Below are 7912 nucleotides of genomic sequence, written 5' to 3' on the forward strand. Positions count from 1 at the left end.
CGTGGATGTTATATGCACGAGTAGAACACAAGTGAGTTGTGGGCGATACAAGTCATACTGCTTACCAGCATGTCATACTTTGGTTCTGCGGTATTGTTGGATGAAGCGGCCTGGACTGACATTATGCGTACGCTTACGTGGGACTGGTTCTACCGATGTGCTTTGCACATAAGTGGCCGGCGGGTGTCAGTTTCTCCAACTTTAGTTGAACCGAGTGTGGCTACGCCCGGTCCTTGAGAAGGTTAAGATAGCACTAACTTGATGAACTATCATTGTGGTTTTTAATGTGTAGGTAAGAACGGTTCTTACTCAGCCCGTAGCAGCCAGGTAAAACTTGCAACAACAAAGTAGAGGACGTCTAACTTGTTTTTGCAGGGCATGTTGTGATGTGATATGGTGAAGGCATGATGCTATATTTTATTGTATGAGATGATCATGTTTTGTAACCAAGTTATCGGCAACTGGTAGGAGCCATATGGTTGTCACTTTATTGTATGCAATGCAATCGCCCTGTAATTGCTTTACTATATCACTAAGCGGTAGCGATAATCGTAGAAGCAATAGTTGGCGAGATGACAATGATGCTACGATGGAGATCAAGGTGTCGCACCGGTGACGATGGTGATCATGACGGTGCTTCGGAGATGGCGATCACAAGCACAAGATGATGATGGCCATATCATATCACTTATATTGATTGCATGTGATGTTTATCTTTTATGCATCTTATTTTGCTTAGATCGATGGTAGCATTATAAGATGATCTCTCACTAAATTTCAAGATATAAGTGTTCTCCCTGAGTATGCACCATTGTGAAAGTTCTTCGTGCTGAGGCATCACGTGATGATCGGGTGTGATAAGCTCTACGTTCACATACAACGGGTACAAAATAGTTGCACACGCAGAATACTCAGGTTAAACTCGACGATCCTAGCATATGCAGATATGGCCTTGGAACACTGAGACCGAAAGGTCGAGCGGGAATCATATAGTAGATATGATCAACATAATGATGTTCACCATTGAAACTACTCCATCTCACGTGATGATCGGACATGGTTTAGTTGATTTGGATCACGTAATCACTTAGATGATTAGAGGGATATCTATCTAAGTGGGAGTTCTTAAGTAATATGATTAATTGAACTTAAATTTATCACGAACTTAGTACCTGATCGTACATTGCTTGTCTATGTTGTTGTAGATAGATGACATGTGCTGTTGTACCGTTGAATTTTAATGCGTTCCTTGAGAAAGCAAAGTTGAAACATGATGGTAGAAATTACACGGACTGGGTCCGTAACTTGAGGATTATCCTCATTGTTGCACAGAAGAATTACGTCCTGGAAGAACCGCTAGGTGCCAGACCTGCTTCAGGAGCAACACCATATGTTATGAACGTTTGGGAGAGCAAAGTTGATGACTACTCGATAGTTCAGTGTGCCATGCTTTACGGCTTAGAACCGGGACTTCAATGACGTTTTGAACGTCATGGAGCATATGAGATGTTCTAGGAGTTGAAGTTAATATTTCAAGCAAAAGCCCGGATTGAGAGATATGAAGTCTCCAATAAGTTCTATAGCTACAAGATGGAGGAGAATAGTTCTGTCAGTGAACATATACTCAGAATGTCTGGGTATAACAATCACTTAATTCAACTGCGAGTTAATCTTCCGGATGATAGTGTCATTGATAGAATTCGTCAATCACTGCCACCAAGCTACAAGAGCTTCGTGATGAACTATAATATGCAAGGGATGAATAAGACAATTCCCGAGCTCTTCGCAATGCTAGAGGCTGCGGAGGTACAAATCAAAAAGGAGCATCAAGTGTTGATGGTCAACAAGACCACCAGTTTCAAGAAAAAGGGCAATGGGGAGAAGAAGGGGAACTTCAAAAAGAATAACAAACAAGTTGCTGCTCAAGAGAAGAAACCCAAGTCTGGACCTAAGCCTGGGACTGAGTGCCTCTACTGCAAGCAGACTGGTCACTGGAAGCGGAACTGCCCCAAGTATTTGGCGGATAAGAAGGATGGCAAGGTGAACACATGTATATGTGATATACATGTTATTGATGTGTACCTTACTAATGCTCGCAGTAGTACCTGGGTATTTGATACTGGTTCTGTTGTTAATATTTGCAACTCGAAACAGGGACTACGGATTAAGCAAAGATTGGCTAAGAACGAGGTGATGATGCGCGTGGGAAATGGTTCCAAAGTCGAAGTGATCGCAGTCGGCACGCTACCTCTACATCTACCTTCGGGATTAGTTTTAGACCTAAATAATTGTTATTTGGTGCCAGCGTTGAGCATGAACATTATATATGGACCTTGTTTGATGCGAGACGGTTATTCATTTAAATCAGAGAATAATGGTTGTTCTATTTATATGAGTGATATCTTTTATGGTCATGCACCATTAAAGAGTGGTCTATTTTTGTTGAATCTTGATAGTAGTGATACATGATACGTCTCTGTCGTATCTACTTTTACAAACACTTTTGCCCTTGTTTTGGACTCTAACTTGCATGATTTGAATGGAACTAACCCGAACTAACGTTGTTTTCAGCAGAATTGCCATGGTGTATTTTATGTGCAGAAACAAAAGTTATCGGAATGACCTGAAACTTCACGGAACGTCTATTTGGAAATAATTAAAAATCCTTGCAAAAGATGAAGACTAGGGGGGCCACACCCTAGCCACGAGGGTGGGGCGCGCCTGCCCCCAGGGCGTGCCCCCTACCTCGTGGGCCCACTGGAGCTCCTCCGACCTCAACTCCAACTCTATATATTTGCTTTCGGGGAGAAACAAATAAGATAGAAGGATTCATCGCATTTTACGATACGGAGCCGCTGCCAAGCCCTAAAACCTCTTGGGAGGGCTGATCTGGAGTCCGTTCGGGGCTCTGGAGAGGGGAATCCGTCCCTGTCGTCATCATCAACCATCCTCTATCACCAATTTCATGATGCTCACCGCCGTGCGAGAGTAATTCCATCGTAGGCTTGCTGGACGGTGATGGGTTGGATGAGATTTATCATGTAATCGAGTTAGTTTTTTTAGGGTTTGATCCCTAGTATCCACTATGTTCTGAGATTGATGTTGCTATGACTTTGCTATGCTTAATGCTTGTCACTAGGGCCCGATTGCCAAGATTTCAGATCTGAATCCTATTATGTTTTCTTAAATATATGAGAGTTCTTGATCTTATCTTGCAAGTCTATAGTCACCTAGTATGTGTTATGATCCGTTAACCCCGAAGTGACAATAATCGGGGTACTTATCGGTGATGACCGTAGTTTGAGGAGTTCATGTATTCACTATGTGTTAATGCTTTGGTCCGGCACTCTATTAAAAGGAGGCCTTAATATCCCTTAGTTTCCATTAGGACCCCGCTGCCACGGGAGGGTAGGATAAAAGATGTCCTGCAAGTTCTTTTCCATAAGCACGTATGACTATATTCGGAATACATGCCTACATTACATTGATGAATTGGAGCTAGTTCTGTGTCACCCTAGGTTATGACAGTTACATGATGAACCGCATCTGGCATAATTCTTATCATCGATCCATTGCCTACGAGCTTTCCATATATTGTTCTTCGCTTATTTACTTTTACGTTGCTATTGCTATCATCACTAAAAAATACCAAAAACATTACTTTTGCTACCATTACTTTTGCTATCGTTACCACTACTATCATATTACTTTGCTACTAAACACTTTGCTGCAGATACTAAGTTTCTAGGTGTGGTTGAATTGAAAACTCAGCTGCTAATACTTGAGAATATTCTTTGGCTCCCCTTGTGTCGAATAATAAATTTGGGTTGAATACTCTACCCTCGAAAACTGTTGCGATCCCCTATACTTGTGGGTTATCAAGACTATTTTCTGGCGCCGTTGCCAGGGAGCATAGCTCTATTCTTTGTGTCACTTGGGATTTATATCCGCTTATCATTATGCAGAACTTGAGAGATCCAAAGACCAAGATTTATGCCTCAACTATGAGGGGAGGTAAGGAACTGCCATCTAGTTCTGCACTTGAATCACCTTCTATTTTGAGTAAGCTTGCGACACCTAAACCTACTTCTGCTATTCGTTCTGATATGTCACATGTTATTGATGATGCCACTTCTGCTATGCATGATACTTATGATGAAACTACTTCTATGCTTGATACTACTGTGCCACTTGGTGAATTTCTTGATGAACAACTTGCTAGGGTTAGAGAGAATGAAATTATTGAAACTGATAATATTGACGAAAGTGATGATGAAGACTCTCCCCCTAATCAATATGAATCGCCTGTTATTCCTGAGGGTTGTGTTTTTGAAAAGGAAGTTGCTCTAGCTATTTTAGCTTGCAAACATAGATACGAGCTCAAGCGGTTATTAGCTAAATGGAAGCAACAATCTCTTAATGCTAGAATGAAACCTGACCCTGCTTTTGCTACTTCACCTATCTGTGTTACTAATAAGGATTACGAATTCTCTGTTGATCCTGATATAATTACTTTGGTTGAATCTGATCCTTTTCATGGCTATGAATCTGAAACTGTTGTGGCACATCTTACTAAATTAAATGATATAGCCACCCTGTTCACTAATGATGAGAGAACTCGTTACTTTTATATCGTTAAAATATTTCCGTTCTCATTAAAGGGTGATGCTAGGATATGGTTTAATTCTCTCGATCCTGGTTGTGTGCGTAGTCCCCAGGATATGATTTATTACTTCTCTGTTAAATATTTCCCTACTCATAAGAAACAAGCTGCTTTGAGGGATATATATAATTTTGTGCAAATTGAAGAAGAGAGTCTACCACAAGCTTGTGAGAGGCTTCTCAAGTTACTTAATTCTTTGCCTGTTCATCCTCTTAAGAAAAATTAAATACTTGATATCTTTTATAATGGACTAACCGATGCTTCCAGAGATTACCTGGATAGTTGTGCTGGATCTGTTTTTAGGGAAAGAACACCGAATGAAGCTGAAATTCCATTGAATAATATGTTGACAAGTGAAAATAATTGGACACTTCCTGAGCCAGCTCCTGAGCCTATTCCTAAACCAACTTCGAAGAAAAGGGGTATTCTATTTCTCAGTCCTGAAGATATGCAAGAGGCAAAGAAATCTATGAAAGAAAAGGGTATTAAAGCTGAAGATATTAAGAATTTACCTCCTATTGAAGAAATACATGGTCTTAATTTACTTCCTGTTGAAGAAATATATGATCTTAATCCCTTACCTATTGAAGAAATTCATGGTCTTGATAACCCGACACAGGTAGTAAAGGTAAATTCTCTCTATAGATATGATAAAGCTGAAATCCCATTTACTAAGTTTGCTAGCCCATGCTTAGATGAGTTTGATAAATTTATGGTTAAGCAAGACGACTTCAATGCTTATTTTGGTAGAGAATTAAAACACAGTTCAAATATGCTTGAACACTTGGGTGATTATATGGCTAATGTCAAAGGTGAACTTAAACTTATTAGCAAACATGCTTCTATGGTTACCACTCAAGTAGAACAAGTACTTAAAGCTCAAAATGATTTGCTCAATGAATTGAATAGTAAGAATAATAATTATGCTATTAGAGTGGCTACTGGAACTGGTAGAATGACTCGAGAACCTTTGTATCCTGAAGCCCATCCTAAGAGAATTGAGCAAGATTCTTCGAGAAATAATATAGATGCACCTAGTTCTTCTAAAAGGAAGAAAAAGAAAATTGATAGGACATTGCATGCTTCTAGTGAACCTATTGCTGAAACACCTGAGAATCCAAATGATATTTCTATTTCTGATGCTGAAACACAATCTGGTAATGAACCTGAAACTAGTGATAATGTTAATGATAATGTTCATGTTGATGCTCAACCTAGCAATGATAATGATATAGAAATTGAACCTGTTGTTGATCTTGATAACCCACAATCAAAGAATCAATGTTATGATAAGAAAGACTTTGTTGCTAGGAAACACGGTAAGGAAAGAGAGCCTTGGGTTTAGAAACCCGTGCCTTTTCCTTCCAAACCATCCAAGAAAAAGGATGATGAGGATTTTGAGCACTTTGCTGAAATGATTAGACCTATGTTTTTGCGTATGCGATTAACTGATATGCTTCAAATGAATCTTTATGCTAAGTACATGAAAGAAATTGTTACTAATAAAAGAAAGATACTAGAAGCTGAAATTTCCACCATTCTTGCTAATTACAGTTTTAAAGGTGGAATATCAAAGAAACTTGGAGATCCAGGAGTACCCACTATACCATGCTCCATAAAAAGGAACTATGTTAAAACTGCTTTATGTGATCTTGGAGCCGGTGTTAGTGTTGTGCCTCTCTCTTTATATCATAGACTTGATCTGAATAAGTTGACACGTACTAAAATATCTTTGCAAATGGCTAATAAATCAACTGCTATACCTGTCGGTATTTGTGAGGATGTGCCTGTTGTAGTTGCAAACGTTACTATTTTAACGGACTTTGTTATTCTTGATATTCCCGAGAACGATAGTATGTCTATTATTCCTGGAAGACCCTTTTTGAATACTGCAGGGGCTGTTATTGATTGCACTAAAGGCAATGTCACTTTTCATGTTAATGGTAATGAGCATACGATACACTTTCCGAGGAAACAACCTCAAGTCCACAATATCAATTCTATTGGAAAAATTCCATCGATTACTTTTCTAGGTTTTGAATTTCCTCTTCCTACTGTCAAGAAGAAATATGATATTCTTATTATTGGGGATGTGCATATCCCCGTTGAGGCAACATAGTGTTATTCGAAATTTCTCCGGTTCCATGTTATTCAGAATGAGTTCGTTAACAAGACCTGATCAACCTTGTTAATGGATTCCTTTTGATGAGCATGAGATGGATGAAACTAGAAGGCACAACCTTCTGTACCCTCCTTTTACTTTTTGTTATTTATATTAAATAAAATAAAAATAAGTATTTTCCGTCTGTTATCTGATTTATCCATGCAATATAAAAATACCCCAAAAATAAAAGTTCTCCAAATGCCCTGAAATTTAAATATGATTTTTTCTGGAATATTTGAGAATATCTGGCACTGAAAACACAGCAGGGGGATCAAGCACTTGGCCACGAGGGTCCAGGGCGCGCCCCCTGCCTCGTGGGCCCACGGTGGCCCTCCTCCACTTATTCCTGCACCCACACACTCCTTCGTCCTCCCACAAGCACGATTATCAAGTTCAAACCCGAGTCCAAGCTCATTTTGCTGCCATTTTCGATCTCCTTGCTCAAAGCACCTCTCACAAAACTGCTTGGGCGGATTGTTCCTTGGTATCTGACTCCTCCATTGGTCCAATTAGTTTTTGCTCTAGTGCTTTATTCATTGCAATTTTTTGTTGTCTAGGTGACCATGTTCTTGAGCTTGCATGTCAAATTTATATGGTTCCAAGTAGTTTTGATGCATGATATAGGCTCTAGGCACTTCTAGGAGTAGTTGCTATCAATTTTGTTGAGCTTGGCTCACTTTTATTTGAAGTTACTAAAATTTTCAGAATTTTTTAGAAAATAATGAAGAGATTTTTTAGGGGCTCATCGTGCCGAAGCTCGAAGGAAAAGCAAAATGAAAAAGCAGAGAGGCCCAAATATAATCTGCCTTGCACAGCGGAGGCCTCACCGCCTTCCTCCACGACCAACGCGAACAAAAAGTACCTTGTTCCGTTAGAGGCTATTCACGCCTACCGGAACCCTACATCAGCTACAGAGCCAGAGTCGGAACCACAAGTTGATCCTCCACGACAGTCTAATTACCATTGGGATCCGGAGATGATTGCCAACCAGTGCCAATCAGAGTCTTCTTCATCGCAGTACGACCCCAACTATTATTATGGATATCCGCCAGGCCAACCGTGGCCATAGACCAACTTCGGCCAAA

General features: G+C 39.9%; 1 pseudogene; it reads left to right on the plus strand.

Moving 5' to 3' along the window:
• Nucleotides 1-1209: 1209 nt before the first annotated feature.
• Nucleotides 1210-4018, plus strand: LOC147975695 (uncharacterized; annotated as a pseudogene).
• Nucleotides 4019-7912: the final 3894 nt, after the last annotated feature.

Source organism: Triticum urartu, chromosome 4A (assembly GCF_056163025.1).
Source record: "Triticum urartu cultivar PI428250 chromosome 4A, HENAU_Tu73, whole genome shotgun sequence".
In the NCBI taxonomy this organism is placed as follows: Eukaryota; Viridiplantae; Streptophyta; class Magnoliopsida; order Poales; family Poaceae; genus Triticum; species Triticum urartu.